Source organism: Leuresthes tenuis, unplaced genomic scaffold (genome assembly GCF_036924035.1).
Source record: "Leuresthes tenuis unplaced genomic scaffold, fLeuTen1.0.hap1 SCAF_22, whole genome shotgun sequence".
Classification (NCBI taxonomy): Eukaryota; Metazoa; Chordata; class Actinopteri; order Atheriniformes; family Atherinopsidae; genus Leuresthes; species Leuresthes tenuis.
Window position 1 is genome coordinate 20,528,742 of NW_027325376.1, and position 16,914 is coordinate 20,545,655.

Sequence of the window (16,914 nt, forward strand, 5' to 3'; positions counted from 1 at the left end):
GCGGTGTTCGGCAAGGATGCCCATTATCTGCTCTCTTGTATGTGTGTTGCATCGAGCCTTTAGCACAGATCTTGAGAAATGATCAACAGATTAAAGGAGTTGTAATCCCAGGCAGTGCAGGCTTGGTAGCTAAATGTGTCCTATACATGGATGACATTAACATATTGTGTACAGATATTTTATCTATAAATAGAACTTTCGATGTCACTGACTGGTACGCCAAGGGATCAGGGCCAAAAATAAACAAAGAAAAGACACAAACCAAATTTTACGGATCATGGACAGAATCAGAGGCGACTGGACTCCCCCTGACAATTGCCCACAGAGACCAAAAAATACTAGGGATCAAATTTGATACAGAAGGAAAAGGAAAAACAAATTGGCCAGATATTGTGGGGAAAATAAGGAAACGACTAGGGTTTTGGGGACTCAGAGGACTGACAAGAAGGCAAGATTTGAATTATCAAAACAGTTATTTTACCTCTGCTGTTGCTTGCCAGTTCTGTCTTTATGCTGTCACGGGTGTTGTGACTTACACACACACATTTCTGAATTGAATTTTGTTTGGCTGCGACAAGGTGTGAATGTCCACCCATAATTAATGAAAAGCGGGCAACAAGTAGGTTCGAATGCCCAACCATACATCATCAAAAGCAGGAGTGGATGTGTTCGGCTACAAGAAGGTTTGAATGTCCGAGCATAGATTGTAAAAAGCGGGTAAGAAAAGGTTTGAATGCCCGAACATACACCATCAAAAGAGGGAACGGAGGTGTTCCGCTGTAAGAAGGTGTGAATAGCCGACCATAGTTGGTAAAAAGCGGGTAAGAAAAGGTTAAAATACCCGAATGTACACAATCAATAGCGGGAGCGGATGTGTTCGGCTACAAGAAGGTGTGAAACTCCGACAATGGTTTGTAAAAAGTGGGTAAGAAAAGGTGCGAATGCCCTACAATGTATGATCAAAAGAGGGAGCGGAGGTGTTCGGCTGCAAGAAGGTGTGAACCTCCGACCAAAGTTTGTAAAAAGCAGTTAAGAAAAGGTTCGAATATCCAACCAAACATAATCAAAAAAGGGACCAGAGCTGTTCGACTGCAAGTAGGTGTGAATGTCCAGCCATAATTACTCACAAACGGGTAAGAAAGTAGTATTGCCAGACCATACATGATCAAAACAGGGAGCGGAGGTGGTTCAGCTGCAAGAAGGTGTGAATGTCAGACTAAAGTTTAAATATATTAACAAAAGCGGGAGGAGAGGTCTTCGGATTAGAGTGGTTGAGAATTTCCAACCATAATCTAGAAAATGCGGTGAAAAAAAAGGTGTGATAGAACACTAAAAGGTGGAGTGGAAGTGTTCGGCTTCAAGAAGGTGTGAATGTCCGACCATAATTGCTGAAAAATGTGTTAGAAAAGGTAAGAATGCCGGACCATACATCATCAAAAGCGGGAGAGGTGGTGTTCGGCTAAAAAACGGTGTGAATGTTCGACTAAAGTTTGTAAAAAGCGGGTAAGACAAGGTGTGAATGCCTGACAATGTATGATCAAAAGCAGGAGCGGAGGTGTTCAGCTGCAAGAAGGTCTAAATGTCCATCAATAATTGCTTGAAAACATGAAAGAAAATTTTCGAAAATCAAACCACAAATGATCATAAGTGGGAGAGGAGGTGTTCAGCTGCAAGAAGGTTTGAATGTTCACCCATAATTCCTGAAAAATGGGTAAAAAAAAGGTGCGAATGCCCAACCATACATCATCAAAAGCAGGAGTGGATGTGTTCGGCTACAAGAAGGTGTGAAAGTCCGACCGGTTTGTAAAAAGTGGGTAAGAAAAGGTGCGAATGCCCGACAATGTATGATCAAAAGAGGGAGCAGAGGTGTTTGGCTGCAAGAAGGTGTGAATGTCCGACCAAAGTTTGTAAAAAGCAGTTAAGAAAAGGTTTGAATATCCAACCAAACATAATCAAATGCGGGAGTGGAAGTGTTCGGCTGTGAGTAGGTGTGAATCTCCGACCATAATTGCTGATAAATGTGTTAGAAAAGACTAGAATGCGGGACCATACATCATCAAAAGCGGGAGAATTTGTGTTCGGCTGCAAGTAGGTGTGAATCTCCAACCATAATTACTCACAAACGCGTAAGAAAAGGTTGTATTGCCAGACCATACATGATCAAAACAGGGAGCGGAGGTGGTTCAGCTGCAAAGTGTAAATTTCTGACTAAAGTTTTTAAAAAGCGGGAAAGACAAGGTGCGAATGCCCGACAATGTATGATCAAAAGTGGGAGCGGAGGTTTTCGGCTGCAAGGTCTGAATGTCCAACCATAATTTGTAAAAACCGGGGAAGAAAAGGCTTGAAAGCCCGACTATACACCATCAAAAGCGGGAGCGGAGGTGTTCCGCTGTAAGGTGTGATTGTCCGACCATAGTTGGTAAAAAGCGGGTAAGAAAAGGTTTAAATACCCGACTGTACACAATCAAAAGATGGAGCGGAGTTGTTCAGCTAAGAGAAGGTGTGAAAGTCCGACCATGGTTTGTAAAAAGCGGGTAAGAAAAGGTTCGTATGCCCGAATATACACCATCAAAAGAGGGGGTGGAGGTGTTCGGCTGCAAGAAAATGTGAACGTCCGACCAAAGTTTGTAAAAAGCAGTTAAGAAATCGTTCGAATATCTAACCAAACATAATAAAAAGCGGGAGCAGAGCTGTTCGACTGCAAGTAGGTGTGAATGTCAGATCATAATTTGTAAAAAGCTGATGAGAAAGGGTGAGAATGCCCGACTATACACCATCAAATGTGGGAGCGGAAGTGTTCGGCTGTGAGTAGGTGTGAATCTCCGACCATAATTGCTGAAAAATGTGTTAAAAAAGACTAGAATGCCGGACCATACATCATCAAAAGTGGGAGAATTTGTGTTCGGCTGCAAGTAGGTGTGAATGTCCAGCCATAATTACTCACAAACGGGTAAGAAAAGGTTGTATTGCCAGACCATACATGATCAAAACAGGGAGCGGAGGTGGTTCAGCTGCAAAGTGTAAATTTCTGACTAAAGTTTTTAAAAAGCGGGTAAGACAAGGTGCGAATACCCGACAATGTATGATCAAAAGTGGGAGCGGAGGTTTTCGGCTGCAAGGTCTGAATGTCCAACCATAATTTTGTAAAAACCGGGGAAGAAAAGGCTCGAAAGCCCGACTATACACCATCAAAAGCGGGAGCGGAGGTCTTCCGCTGTAAGGTGTGAACGTCCGACCATAGTTGGTAAAAAGCGGGTAAGAAAAGGTTAAAATACCCGACTCTACACAATCAAAAGACGGAGCGGAGTTGTTCAGCTAAGAGAAGGTGTGAAAGTCCGACCATGGTTTGTAAAAAGCGGGTAAGAAAAGGTTCGTATGCCCGAATATACACCATCAAAAGAGGGAGTGGAGGTGTTCGGCTGAAAGGTGCGAACGTCCGACCAAAGTTTGTAAAAAGCAGTTAAGAAATGGTTCGAATATCTAACCAAACATAATAAAAAGCGGGAGCAGAGCTGTTCGACTGCAAGTACGTGTGAATGTCAGATCATAATTTGGAAAAAGCTGAAGAGAAAGGGTGAGAAGTCCCAACTTTACAACATCAAATGCGGTAGCGGAGTTTTTCGGCTGTAAGTAGGTGTGAATCTCCGACCATAATTGCTGAAAAATGTGTTAGAAAAGGTAAGAATGTCGGTCCATACATCATCAAAAGCGGGAGAGGTGGTGTTCGGCTGCAAGTAGGTGTGAATGTCCATTTATAATTACTCACACACGGGTAAGAAAAGGTAGTATTGCCAGACCATACATGATCAAAACAGGGAGCGGAGGTGGTTCAGCTGCAAAGTGTAAATTTCTGACTAAAGATTTTAAAAAGCGGGTAAGACAAGGTTCGAATGCCCGACAATGTATGATCAAAAGTGGGAGCGGAGGTTTTCGGCTGCAAGGTCTGAATGTCCAACCATAATTTGTAAAAACCGGGGAGGAAAAGGCTCGAAAGCCCGACTATACACCATCAAAAGCGGGAGCGGAGGTCTTCCGCTGTAAGGTGTGAACGTCCGACATTAGTTGGTAAAAAGTGGGTAAGAAAAGGTTAAAATACCCAACTGTACACAATCAAAAGACGGAGCGGAGTTGTTCAGCTAAGAGAAGGTGTGAAAGTCCGACCATGGTTTGTAAAAAGCGGGTAAGAAAAGGTTCGTATACCCGAATATACACCATCAAAAGAGGGAGTGGAGGTGTTCGGCTGCAAGAAGGTGTGAACGTCCGACCAAAGTTTGTAAAAAGCAGTTAAGAAATGGTTCGAATATCTAACCAAACATAATAAAAAGCGGGATCAGAGCTGTTCGACTGCAAGTACGTGTGAATGTCAGATCATAATTTGCAAAAAGCTAATGAGAAAGGGTGAGAAGTCCCAACTTTACAACATCAAATGCGGTAGCGGAGTTGTTCGGCTGTAAGTAGGTGTGAATCTCCGACCATAATTGCTGAAAAATGTGTTAGAAAAGGTAAGAATGCCGGTCCATACATCATCAAAAGCAGGAGAGGTGGTGTTCGGCTGCAAGTAGGTGTGAATGTCCATTCATAATTACTCACACACGGGTAAGAAAAGGTAGTATTGCCAGACCATACATGATCAAAACAGGGAGCGGAGGTGGTTCAGCTGCAAGGTGTGAATGTCTGACTAAAGTTTGTAAAAAGCGGGTAAGACAAGGTGCGAATGCCTGACAATGTATGATCAAAAGAGGGAGCGGAGGTTTTCGGCTGCAAGGTCTGAATGTCCAACCATAATTTGTAAAAACCGGGTAAGAAAAGGCTCGAAAGCCCGACTATACACCATCTAAAGCGGGAGCGGAGGTGTTCAGCTGCAAGAAGGTCTGAATGTCCACTAATAATTACTGAAAAATGGTTAAGAAAAGGTGCGAATGCCCAACCATACATCATCAAAAGCAGGAGAGGTGTTTGGCTGCAAGAACCTGTGAATGTCCAGCCATAATTACTCAAAAACGGGTAAGAAAAGGTAGTATTGCCAGGCCATACATGATCAAAACAGGGAGCGGAGGTGGTTCAGCTGCAAGGTGTGAATGTCTGACTATAGTTTGTAAAAAGCGGGTAAGACAAGGTGCGAATGCCCGACAATGTATGATCAAAAGCGGGAGCGGAGTTGTTCAGCTGCAAGAAGGTCTGAATATCCAACCATAATTGCTAGAAAACATGAAAGAAAATTTTCGAAAATCAAACCGCAAATGATCATAAGTGGGAGAGGAGGTGTTCAGCTGCAAGAAGGTGTGAATGTCCACCCATAATTCTTGAAAAATGGGTAAAAAAATGGTGCGAATGCCCAACCATACATCATCAAAAGCAGGAGTGGATATGTTCGGCTACAAGAAGGTGTGAACGTCCAACCAAAGTTTTTTAAAAAGCAGTTAAGAAAAGGTTCGAATATCCAACCAAACATAATCAAAAGTGGGAGCAGAGCTGTTCGACTTCAAGTAGGTGTGAATGTCAGATCATAATTTGCAAAAAGCTGATGAGAAAGGATGAGAATGCCCGACTATACACCATCAAATGCGGGAGCGGAGTTGTTCGGCTGTGAGTAGGTGTGAATCTCCGACCATAATTGCTAAAAAATGTGTTAGAAAAGGTAAGAATGCCGGTCCATACATCATCAAAAGCGAGAGAGGTGGATTTCGGCTGCAAGTAGGTGTGAATGTCCAGCCATAATTACTCACAAACGGGTAAGAAAAGGTAGTATTGCCAGACCATACATGATCAAAACAGGGAGCGGAGTTGGTTCAGCTGCAAGAAAGAGTAAATGTCTGCCTAAAGTTCAAATATATTCACAAAAGCGGGAGGAGAGGTCTTCGGATGAGAGTGATTGAGAATTTCCAACCATAATCTATAAAATGCGGTGAAAAAAAAGGTGTGATAGAACACTAAAAGGTCAAGCGGAAGTGTTCGGCTGCAAGAAGGTGTGAATGTCCGACTATATTTGGTGAAAAGCAGGTGAAGCAAGGTCTGAATGCCCAACCTTACATCATCAAAAGCTAGATCAGAGGTGTTTGGAAGGCCATAGTTTGCCAAAAGCGGGTAAGGTGCGAATGACCGACTAAATATCAACAAAAGTGGGGGCGGAGGTCTTCGGATGCAAGTGGGTGTGAATATCCCACCATACAAGTATGGTGGAGAGGAAGCTGTGAATGGCCGACGATAGTAAAAAGCGGGTGAGAAAAGGTGCGAATGTCAAACCATACATGATCAAAACAGGGAGCGGAGGTGTTTTGCTGCGACAAGGTGTGAATATCCACCCATAATTAATTAAAAGCGGGCAACAAGTAGGTTCGACTGCCCAACCATACATCATCAAAAGCAGGAGTGGATGTGTTCGGCTACAAGAAGGTTTGAATGTCTGACCATAGTTTGTAAATGCGGGTAAGAAAAGGTTTGAATGCTCGAACATACACCATCAAAGGAGGGAGCGGAGGTGTTCCGCTGTAAGAAGGTGTGAATGTCCGACCATAGTTGGTAGAAAGCGGGTAAGAAAAGGTTAAAATACCCGACTGTACACAATCAATAGCGGGAGCGGAGTTGTTCGGCTACTAACAGGTGTGAAAGTCCGACCATGGTTTGTAAAAAGCGAGTAAGAAAAGTGGCGAATGCCCGACAATGTATGATCAAAAGCGGAAGCGGAGGTGTTCGGCTGGAAGAAATTGTGAACGTCCGACCAAAGTTTGTAAAAAGCAGTTAAAAAAGTTTCGAATATCCAATCAAACATAATCAAAAGTGGGAGCAGAGCTGTTCGACTGCAAGTAGGTGTGAATGTCCAGCCATAATTACTCACAAACGGATAAGAAAAGGTAGTATTGCCAGACCATACATGATCAAAACAGGGAGCGGAGGTGGTTCAGCTGCAAGATCTGATTGTCCAACCATAATTTGTAAAAACCGGGTAAGAAAAGGTTCGAATGCCCGAATACATACCATCAAAAGCGGAGGTGTTCGGCTGCAAGAAGGTGTGAATGTCCAACCATAATTGCTAGAAAACATGAAAGAAAATTTTCGAAAAATCAAACCGCACATGATCATAAGTGGGAGAGGAGGTGTTCAGCTGCAAGAAGGTGTGAATGTCCACCTATAATTCCTGAAAAATGGGTAAAAAAAAGGTACGAATGCCCAACCATACATCATCATAAGCAGGAGTGGATATGTTTGGCTACAAGAAGGTGTGAACGTCCAACCAAAGTTTTTAAAAAGCAGTTAAGAAAAGGTTCGAATATCCAACCAAACATAATCAAAAGCAGGAGCAGAGCTGTTCGACTGCAAGTAGGTGTGAATGTCAAATCATAATTTGAAAAAAACTGATGAGAAAGGGTGAGAATGCCCGACTATACACCATCAAATGCAGGAGCGGAGTTGTTCGGCTGTGAGTAGGTGTGAATCTCCGACCATAATTGCTGAAAAATGTGTTAGAAAAGGTAAGAATGCCGGACCATTCATCATCAAAAGCGGGAGAGGTGTTCAGCTGCAAGAAGATGTGAATGTCCAGCCATAATTACTCACAAACGGGTAAGAAAAGGAAGTATTGCCAGACCAAACATGATCAAAACAGGGAGCTGAGGTGGTTCAGCTGCAAGAAGGTGTGAATGTCCAACCATAATTTGTAAAAACCGGGGAAGAAAAGGCTCGAAAACCAGACTATACACCATCAAAAGCGGCAGCGGAGGTGTTCGGCTGTAAGGTCTGAATGTCCATCCATAATTACTGAAAAATGGGTAACAAAAGGTGCGAATGCCCAACCATACATCATCAAAAGCGGGAGAGAAGGTTTTCGACTACAAGTAGGTGTGAATGTCGGATCATAATTTATAAAAAGCGGGTAAGAAAAGGTAAGAATGCCCAACCATAAATTATCAAAAGCGACAGCAGAGATGTTCGGCTGGTATTTATCAATGTCTAGATAGATTTCCACAAATAACAACGTTGTACTTTGCAGTAAAAGAAAGAACAAATCTAAAGTTTCAGGAATCCGAGTATAAGCTTGCTTTCATGAGTTCTGCACGATTTCGGATTTTGCTATAAAATAAATTCCTTCACTCAAACTAAGTTAAAACTGCTTTGTCCTTCATATGTACCCATTTCTACATATATTTCAAGCATAAACTTCCTCATATTACCCTGAATGAGAAAGAACCACACTTGTGATTAAGCCATACGCCCCTTTTGAGGAGTTCTGCATGATTTGGGATTTTATCTATAAAATGAATTCCTTCACTCAAACTATGTTAAAACGGCTATTACCTTAATATTTATCAATGTCTAGATAGATTTAAAAAAAAAACCGTTGTAATTTGCAGTAAAAGAAAGAGCAGATCAAAAGTTTTAGGAATCCGAGAATAAGCTTATTTTCATGAGTTCTGCACGATTTGGGATTTTACTATAAAATGAATTCCTTCACTCAAACAAAATTAAAACTGCTTTGTCCTTCATATTTATCAATGTCTACATCGACTTAAACAAAGAACAACGTTGTATTTTGCAGTAGAAGAAAGAGCAGCACTGAAGGATCAGGAATCCGAGAATAAGCTTGCTTTCATGAGTTCTGCACGATTTCGGATTTTGCTATAAAATAAATTCCTTCACTCAAACTAAGTTAAAACTGCTTTGTCCTTCATATGTACCCATTTCTACATATATTTCAAGCATAAACTTCCTCATATTACCCTGAATGAGAAAGAACCACACTTGTGATAAGGCCATACGCCCCTTTAGAGGAGTTCTGCATGATTTGGGATTTTATCTATAAAATGAATTCCTTCACTCAAACTATGTTAAAACGGCTATTACCTTAATATTTATCAATGTCTAGATAGATTTAAAAAAAAAAAACGTTGTAATTTGCAGTAAAAGAAAGAGCAAATCAAAAGTTTTAGGAATCCGAGAATAAGCTTATTTTCATGAGTTCTGCACGATTATTGATTTTACTATAAATGAATGCCTTCACTCAAACTATGTTAAAACTGCTTTGTCCTTCATATTTATCAATGTCTAGATTGACTTCAACAAAGAACAACACTGGATTTTGCAGTAGAAGAAAGAGCAACACTGAAGGATCAGTAATCCGAGAATAAGCTTATTTTCATACGTTCTGCATGATTTGGGATTTTATGTATAAAATTAATTCCTTCACTCAAACCAAGTTAAAACTGCTTTGTCCTTCATATTTATCAATGTCTAGATCGACTTCAACAAAGAACAACATTGTATTTTGCAGTAGAAGAAAAAGCAACACTGAAGGATCAGGAATCCGAGAATAAGTTTCTTTTCATACGTTCTGCATGATTTGGGATTTTATGTATAAAATGAATTCCTTCACTCAAACCAAGTGAAAACTGCTTTGTCCTTCATATTTATCAATGTCTAGATTTACTTCAACAAAGAACAACATTGTATTTTGCAGTAGTAGAAAGAGCAACACTTGAAGGAACAGGAATCCGAGAATAAGCTTATTTTCATACGTTCTGCTTGATTTGGGATTTTCTTATAAAATTAATTCCTTCACTCAAACAAAGTGGAAACTGCTTTGTCCTTCATATTTATCAATGTCTATATCGATTTCAACAAAGAACAAGGCTGTATTTTGCAGTATAGGAAAGAGCAACACTGGAGGATCAGGAATCCGAGAATAAGCTTACTTCCATGAGTCCTGCACGATTTCGGATTTTCCTATAAAATGAATTGCTTTGCTCAAACTAAGTTAAAATTGCTTTGTCCTTCATAGTTATCCATGTCTAAAATGTATCAAGCATAAAGTTCCTCATCTTACCCTGAATGAGAAAGAAGCATCCCTTTGGTTGAGCAATACGTTCCTTTTGCGGAGTTATGCATGATTTCGGATTTTGCTATAAAATTCATTCCTTCACACCTTTTTTTTTCACCGCATTTTATAGATTATGGTTGGAAATTTCAACCACTCTAATCCGAAGACCTCTCCTCCCGCTTTTGTTAATATATTTGAACTTTAGTTGGACATTCACCCCTTTTTGCAGCTAAACCACCTCCACTCCCTGTTTTGATCATGTATGGTCTGGCAATACTACATTTTCTTACCCGTTTGTGAGTAATTATGGCTGGATATTCACACCTACTTGCAGCTGAACACAATCTCTCTCGCTTTTAATTATGTTTGGATATTCGAACCTTTTCTTTACTGCTTTTTGCCAACTTTGGTCGGACGTTCACACCTTCTTGCAGCCGAACACCTCCGCTTCCGCTTTTGATGGTATATATTCGGGCATTCGAACCTTTTCTTACCAGCTTTTTACAAACGATGGTTGGACTTTCACACCTTCTTGTAGCCGAACAACTCCGCTCCCGCTTTTGATGGTGTACAGTCGGGTATTTTAACCTTATCGTACCCGCTTTTTACAAACTATAGTCAGTCATTCACACCTTGGTGCTGAACCACCTCAGCTCCCTGTTTTGATCATGTATGGTCTGGCAATACTACCTTTTCTTACCCGTTTGTGAGTAATTATGGCTGGACATTCACACCTACTTGCAGTCGAACAGCTCTGCTCCCGCTTTTGATTATGTTTGGTTGGATATTCGAACCTTTTCTTAACTGCTTTTTACAAACTTTAGTCGGACATTCACACCTTCTTGCAGCTGAACCACCTCCGCTCCCTGTTTTGATCATGTATGGTCTGGCAATACTACCTTTTCTTACCCGTGTGTGAGTAATTATGAATGGACATTCACACCTACTTGCAGCCGAACACCACCTCTCCCGCTTTTGATGATGTATGGACCGGCATTCTTACCTTTTCTAACACATTTTTCAGCAATTATGGTCGGAGATTCACACCTACTTACAGCCGAACACTTCCGCTCCCGCATTTGATGTTGTAAAGTTGGGACTTCTCACCCTTTCTTATCAGCTTTTTACAAATTATGATCTGACATTCACACCTACTTGCAGTCGAACAGCTCTGCTCCCGCTTTTTATTATGTTTGGTTAGATATTCGAACCATTTCTTAACTGCTTTTTACAAACTTTGGTCGGACGTTCACACTTTCTTGCAGCCGAACACCTCCACCCCCTCTTTTGATGGTGTATATTCGGGCATACGAACCTTTTCTTACCCGCTTTTTAAACCATGGTCGGACTTTCACACCTTCTCTTAGCTGAACAACTCCGCTCCGTCTTTTGATTGTGTACAGTCGGGTATTTTAACCTTTTCTTACCCGCTTTTTACCAACTATGGTCGGACATTCACACCTTACAGCGGAACACCTCCGCTCCCGCTTTTGATGGTGTATAGTCGGGCTTTCAAGCCTTTTCTTCCCCGGTTTTTACAAATTATGGTTGGACATTCAGAACTTGCAGCCGAAAACCTCCGCTCCCACTTTTGATCATACATTGTCGGGCATTCGCACCTTGTCTTACCCGCTTTTTAAAAACTTTAGTCAGAAATTTACACTTTGCAGCGGAACCACCTCCGCTCCCTGTTTTGATCATGTATGGTCTGGCAATACAACCTTTTCTTACCCGTTTGTCAGTAATTATGGCTGGACATTCACACCTACTTGCAGCCGAACACAAATTCTCCCGCTTTTGATGATGTATGGTCCGGCATTCTAGTCTTTTCTAACACATTTATCAGCAATTATGGTCGGAGATTCACACCTACTCACAGCCGAACACTTCCGCTCCCGCATTTGATTATGTTTGGTTGGATATTCGCACCTTTTCTTAACTGCTTTTTACAAACTTTGGTCGGACGTTCACACCTTCTTGCAGCCGAACACCTCCGCTCCCTCTTTTGATCATACATTGTGGGGCATTCGCACCTTTTCTTACCCGTTTTTTACAAACCATGGTCGGACTTTCACACCTTCTTGTAGCCGAACACATCCACTCCTGCTTTTGATGATGTATGGTTGGGCATTCGCACCTTTTTTTTACCCATTTTTCAGTAATTATGGGTGGACATTCACACCTTTTTGCAGCTGAACACCTCCTCTCCCACTTATGATCATTTGCGGTTTGATTTTCGAAAATTTTCTTTCATGTTTTCTAACAATTATTGATGGACATTTAGACCTTCTTGCAGCTGAACACCTCCGCTCCTGCTTTTGATCATACATTGTCAGGCATTCGCACCTTGTCTTACCCGCTTTTTACAAACTTTAGTCGAACATTCACACCTTTTTGCAGCCGAACACCACCTCTCCCAATTTTGATGATGTATGGTCCGGCATTCTTACCTTTTCTAACACATTTTTCAGCAATTATGGTCAGACATTCACACCTGCTTTTGATAATGTATGGTTTGGCATTCGCACCTTTTTTTACCCATTTTTCAGGAATTATGGGAGGACATTCACACCTTCTTGCAGCCGAACACTTCCTCTCCCGCTTATGATCATGTGCGGTTTGATTTTCGAAAATTTTCTTTCATGTTTTCTAGCAATTATGGTTGGACATTCACACCTTCTTGCAGCTGAACACCTCCGCTTCCGCTTTTGATGGTATGTATTCGGGCATTCGAACCTTTTCTTACCCGGTTTTTACAAATTATGGTTTTGATACATGTTTTGATCATGTATGGTCTGGCAATACTACCTTTTCTTACCCGTTTGTGAGTAATTATGGCTGGACATTCACACCTACTTGCAGTCGAACAGCTCTGCTCCCACTTTTGATTATGTTTGGTTGGATATTCGAACCTTTTTTTAACTGCTTTTTACAAACTTTAGTCGGACGTTCACACCTTCTTCCAGCCGAACACCTCCGCTTCCGCTTTTGATCATACATTGTCGGGCATTCGCACCTTTTCTTACTCGCTTTTTACAAACCATGGTCGGACTTTCACACCTGTTAGTAGCCGAACAACTCCGCTCCCACTATTGATTGTGTACAGTCGGGTATTTTCACCTTTTTTTATCCGCTTTTTACCAACTATGGTCGGACATTCACACCTTCTTACAGCGGAACACCTCCGCTTCCTCTTTTGATGGTGTATGTTCGGGCATTCGAACCTTTTCTTACCCATTTTTCAGTAATTATGGGTGGACATTCACACCTTCTTGCAGCTGAACACATCCACTCCTGCTTTTGATGATGTATGGTTGGGCATTCGAACCTACTTGTTGCCCGCTTTTTACTATGGTCGGCCATTCACAGCTTCCTCTCCACCATACTTGTATGGTGGGATATTCACACCCACTTGCCTTCGAAGACCTCCGCCCCCCACTTTTGTTGATATTTAGTCGGTCATTCGCACCTTACCCGCTTTTGGCAAAGTATGGCCTTCTTGCAGCCAAACACCTCTGATGTCGCTTTTGATGATGTAAGGCTGGGCATTCAGACCTTGCTTCACCTGCTTTTCACCAAATATAGTCGGACATTCACACCTTCTTGCAGCCGAACACTTCCGCTCCACCTTTTAGTGTTCTATGGGGCATTCACACCTTTTTTTTCACCGCATTTTATAGATTATGGTTGGAAATTCTCACCCACTCTCATCCGAATACCTCTCCTCCCGCTTTTGTTAATATATAGTCGGGCATTCGAACCTTTTCATACCCGCTTTTTACAAATTATGGTCGGACATTCACACCTACTTGCAGCCGAATACTTCCGCTCCACCTTTTAGTGATGTATGGTTGGCATTTGCACCTTTTCTTACCCTCTTTTTATACTGATTGCTGAAGATTAAGTTGTTCTTTCTCAAACTACAAAATTTTTTTAATTGTTGAAACTTGATTTGAAGTGGATAAATAAAGAGGACAAACAGTTTTAAGTCAGGCTGATAGAAGGAATTAATTTTATAGCAAAATCTGTACTTCGTCATATGTCGAGAGATGCTTATTGCTGAAGAAGTTCTTTCTCATTCTACAAAGTACAACATTTTTTAGGACAAAGCAGTCTTAACTTGGTTTGAGTTAAGGAATTTGTTTTATAGGAGAATCCGAATTCGTGCATAACTTGTAAAATAGAGCTTATTTTCGGATTCCTGAAGAATGAGTCTGGTTCTTTCTCATAATACAAAGTTTGTTGTTTATTGTTGGAACTTCATCAGAAGTGAAGAAATAAATGAATGCCTATCAACAAATGTGGGACCTAAACTCTAGTGCTTCTTTTTTTTTTATTGTGTGCCAGGGCGTTGTCTCACGTATTATATAAAGAGTAAAGGAATTTTTGTAAGAAGCAGGGAGCAGGAAATTGAGGAAGGTGAAAAATGCACACGGTACTTTTTTAAGAAAGTTATAAATAAAAAGGAGTGTATTCAAAATCTAAAAAGAGAAGATGGGTTTTTAACAAAATCCACACAAGAGATGATTGAAACTGTACATACCTTTTATAGTAACATGTAAAAAGAGAAACCAGTGCACTTGGAAACATCGGCAGAAATTTTTAAATTCGTTGACAAAACCGTAAAAGAGAATGCACACTTGACACAGGATTTTACTGCTTTAGAGTTAAAAAAAATGCCTAACAGGTTTTAAGAGAAGTCGAGCTCCGGGTTTAGACGGGCTTCCTGCAGAAATCTATCTGACCTTTTGGGACCTTTTATCATCAGACATTTTAGATGTTTATAAAGATTTTGAAAAACTTGACCGACTGCCTGACAGTTTTAGAGTGGGAATAGTGACTCTACTTTATAAAAAATAATGATAAGACTGACCTAAATAATTGGAAGCCCATCACACTTTTAAACTTTGACAGTAAACTTTTTAGCAAGGTTTTAGCGACACGGATGTCCTTTGTTTTAGAGGAGGTAATTCACCCAGACCAGGCTTGTGCCATCTCAGGGAGACAACTCCCTGACAGCCTCGTACTGATTCAAGACATCATTGATTACGCTAGAGACAGAAACACCCATCTTGTCATCTTGAATTTAGACTTTGAAAAAGCTTTTGATCGGGTCTCGCATCAATATCTCTTTCAGGTGTTGCAGGCATCGAATAGGGCCCGATTGTTCCTACTTGGTCAGCCGAGGAGCAAGGGGGGGGGGGGGCAAGCGTCTCAACCAAGCAAAGCTCACCATGGTGAAGGTGGCTATGTCAACTAGCCTGATGCCCTGCTCCCGCAGTGATGGATAATCGTACTCTGGTTTCTCTTCATAACGTACAAGTCTGTCGCCTTTTACTAAAGACTTCCGTGAAGAGCAGCACTAATGAGTTGTTTCTATGTTTGGCAGGCTTTACCTTTGCGGGTGAAGCCCTTTCTGTCTGTGCAAAAGAAATCTTGTTAGTGTGCAGAGTGACTTCTCTGAGTAGAGTCGCCTTACTTGTTGCAACTGTGCCGATGTTCGAAGCTGGAGTGCAAAGTTGTTGCTTGCTGGAGCGTGGGGGAGTGCAAAGTTATGCCATTTAAAAGGGCTGAAGAGTGCTCAGTGCAGCGGGTGGGCGGAGGTGCAAAGTGACACTCTGGCCACCTATGGCCATAAAAAGAACACTGCTACAAGTGCGCATTGTGCCAGGAAGGGCCCTCGGACGTGAACCAGTGGACAGTTATCGCTTCTCTGCCTTTTGGCTAAGATCAAGTGTAGTATCTGTTCTTATCAGTTTAATATCTGATATGTTCTCTATACGAGGACTACATATTAATTGGATTTTTAGCAATAGGAGTTGAAAAAGAAGCTTGCTCCGTTCACTCCAAGCATCGACCTGGTACTGCAGTGCCGCTGGGAACAGTTCGCTCTTCTCTGCTCTTGTGAAAAAGCAAACAGCGGTGCAGGATGGAAGTTTCTTTTAGTCTACTGAGAAAAGAGAGTGAATGCAAAGTAGACTTTAACACGGCTCTGGGAGCGAGCCGAGTGCGGGCTAACCGGGAGAATTGCTTGAAAGAAACGCGACAGCGAATGAGCGGTCAGAACAAATTCTCAACACGGTGTTCCCGTGGTGTTTGTGGCTGCCTTGTCTTTTGCACAGAGTAAAAGACAAGGCAGCCATCGAATAGGGCCCGATTGTTCCTACTTGGTCAACCAAGGAGAAAGGGGGGGAGAGCAAGCGTCTCAACCAAGCAAAGCTCACCATGGGGAAGGTGGCTATGCCAACTAGCCTGATGCCCTGCTCCCGCAGTGACGGATAATTGTACTCTGGTTTCTCTTCATAACGTATCTTAAGCATAATCTAATACGAGAGACAACGCCCTGGCACACAATCAAAAAAAAAAAAGAGAGAGCGGTTTTGTGTCCCCACAGTCCATAATGTAGAAAAGAGAGAAAAAAGCCTTTCAGATTTGGTGTGTGTGCTCACAGTGCAGAGTGTAGAGAAAAGAGAGAAAAGAAAGCCGTTTTGGTGTCACGGGTGTTGTGACTTACACACACACATTTCTGAATTGAGAAAGGAAATTATTTTAGAGGAAGCACTAGAGTTTAGATCCCACATTTGTTGATAGGCATTCATTTATTTCTTCACTTCTGATGAAGTTTCAACAATAAACAACAAACTTTGTATTATGAGAAAGAACCAGACTCATTCTTCACGAATCCGAAAATAAGCTCTATTTTACGAGTTATGCACGAATTCGGATTTTCTATAAAACGAATTCCTTAACTCAAACCAAGTTAAGACTGCTTTGTCCTTCATATTTATTCATGTCTAATCAAGTTTCAAAGATAAACAACGTTGTACTTTGTAGAATGAGAAAGAACTTCTTCAGCAATAAACATATGACATATGACGAAGTACAGATTTTGCTATAAAATTAATTCCTTCTATGAGCCTGACTTAAAACTGTTTGTCCTCCTTATTTATCCACTTCAAATCAAGTTTCAACAATGAAAAAAATTTTGTAGTTTGAGAAAGAACAACTTAATCTTCAGCAATCAGTAAAAAAAGAGCGTAAGAAAAGGTGCAAATGCCAACCATACATCACTTAAAGGTGGAGCGGAGGTATTCGGCTGCAAG

The 16,914-nt window shown here is 41.4% G+C and overlaps 2 non-coding genes across 2 annotated transcripts; both read left to right on the plus strand.

Moving 5' to 3' along the window:
• The first annotated feature begins 15,104 nt into the window (after positions 1-15,104).
• Positions 15,105-15,218, plus strand: LOC140282482 (U5 spliceosomal RNA). Its single transcript, XR_011909911.1, has one exon. It is a non-coding gene; the product is annotated as a U5 spliceosomal RNA (small nuclear RNA).
• Positions 15,219-15,515: 297 nt separating this feature from the next.
• On the plus strand, positions 15,516-15,706 carry LOC140282442 (U2 spliceosomal RNA). Its single transcript, XR_011909877.1, has one exon. It is a non-coding gene; the product is annotated as a U2 spliceosomal RNA (small nuclear RNA).
• The last annotated feature ends 1,208 nt before the right edge of the window (positions 15,707-16,914 follow it).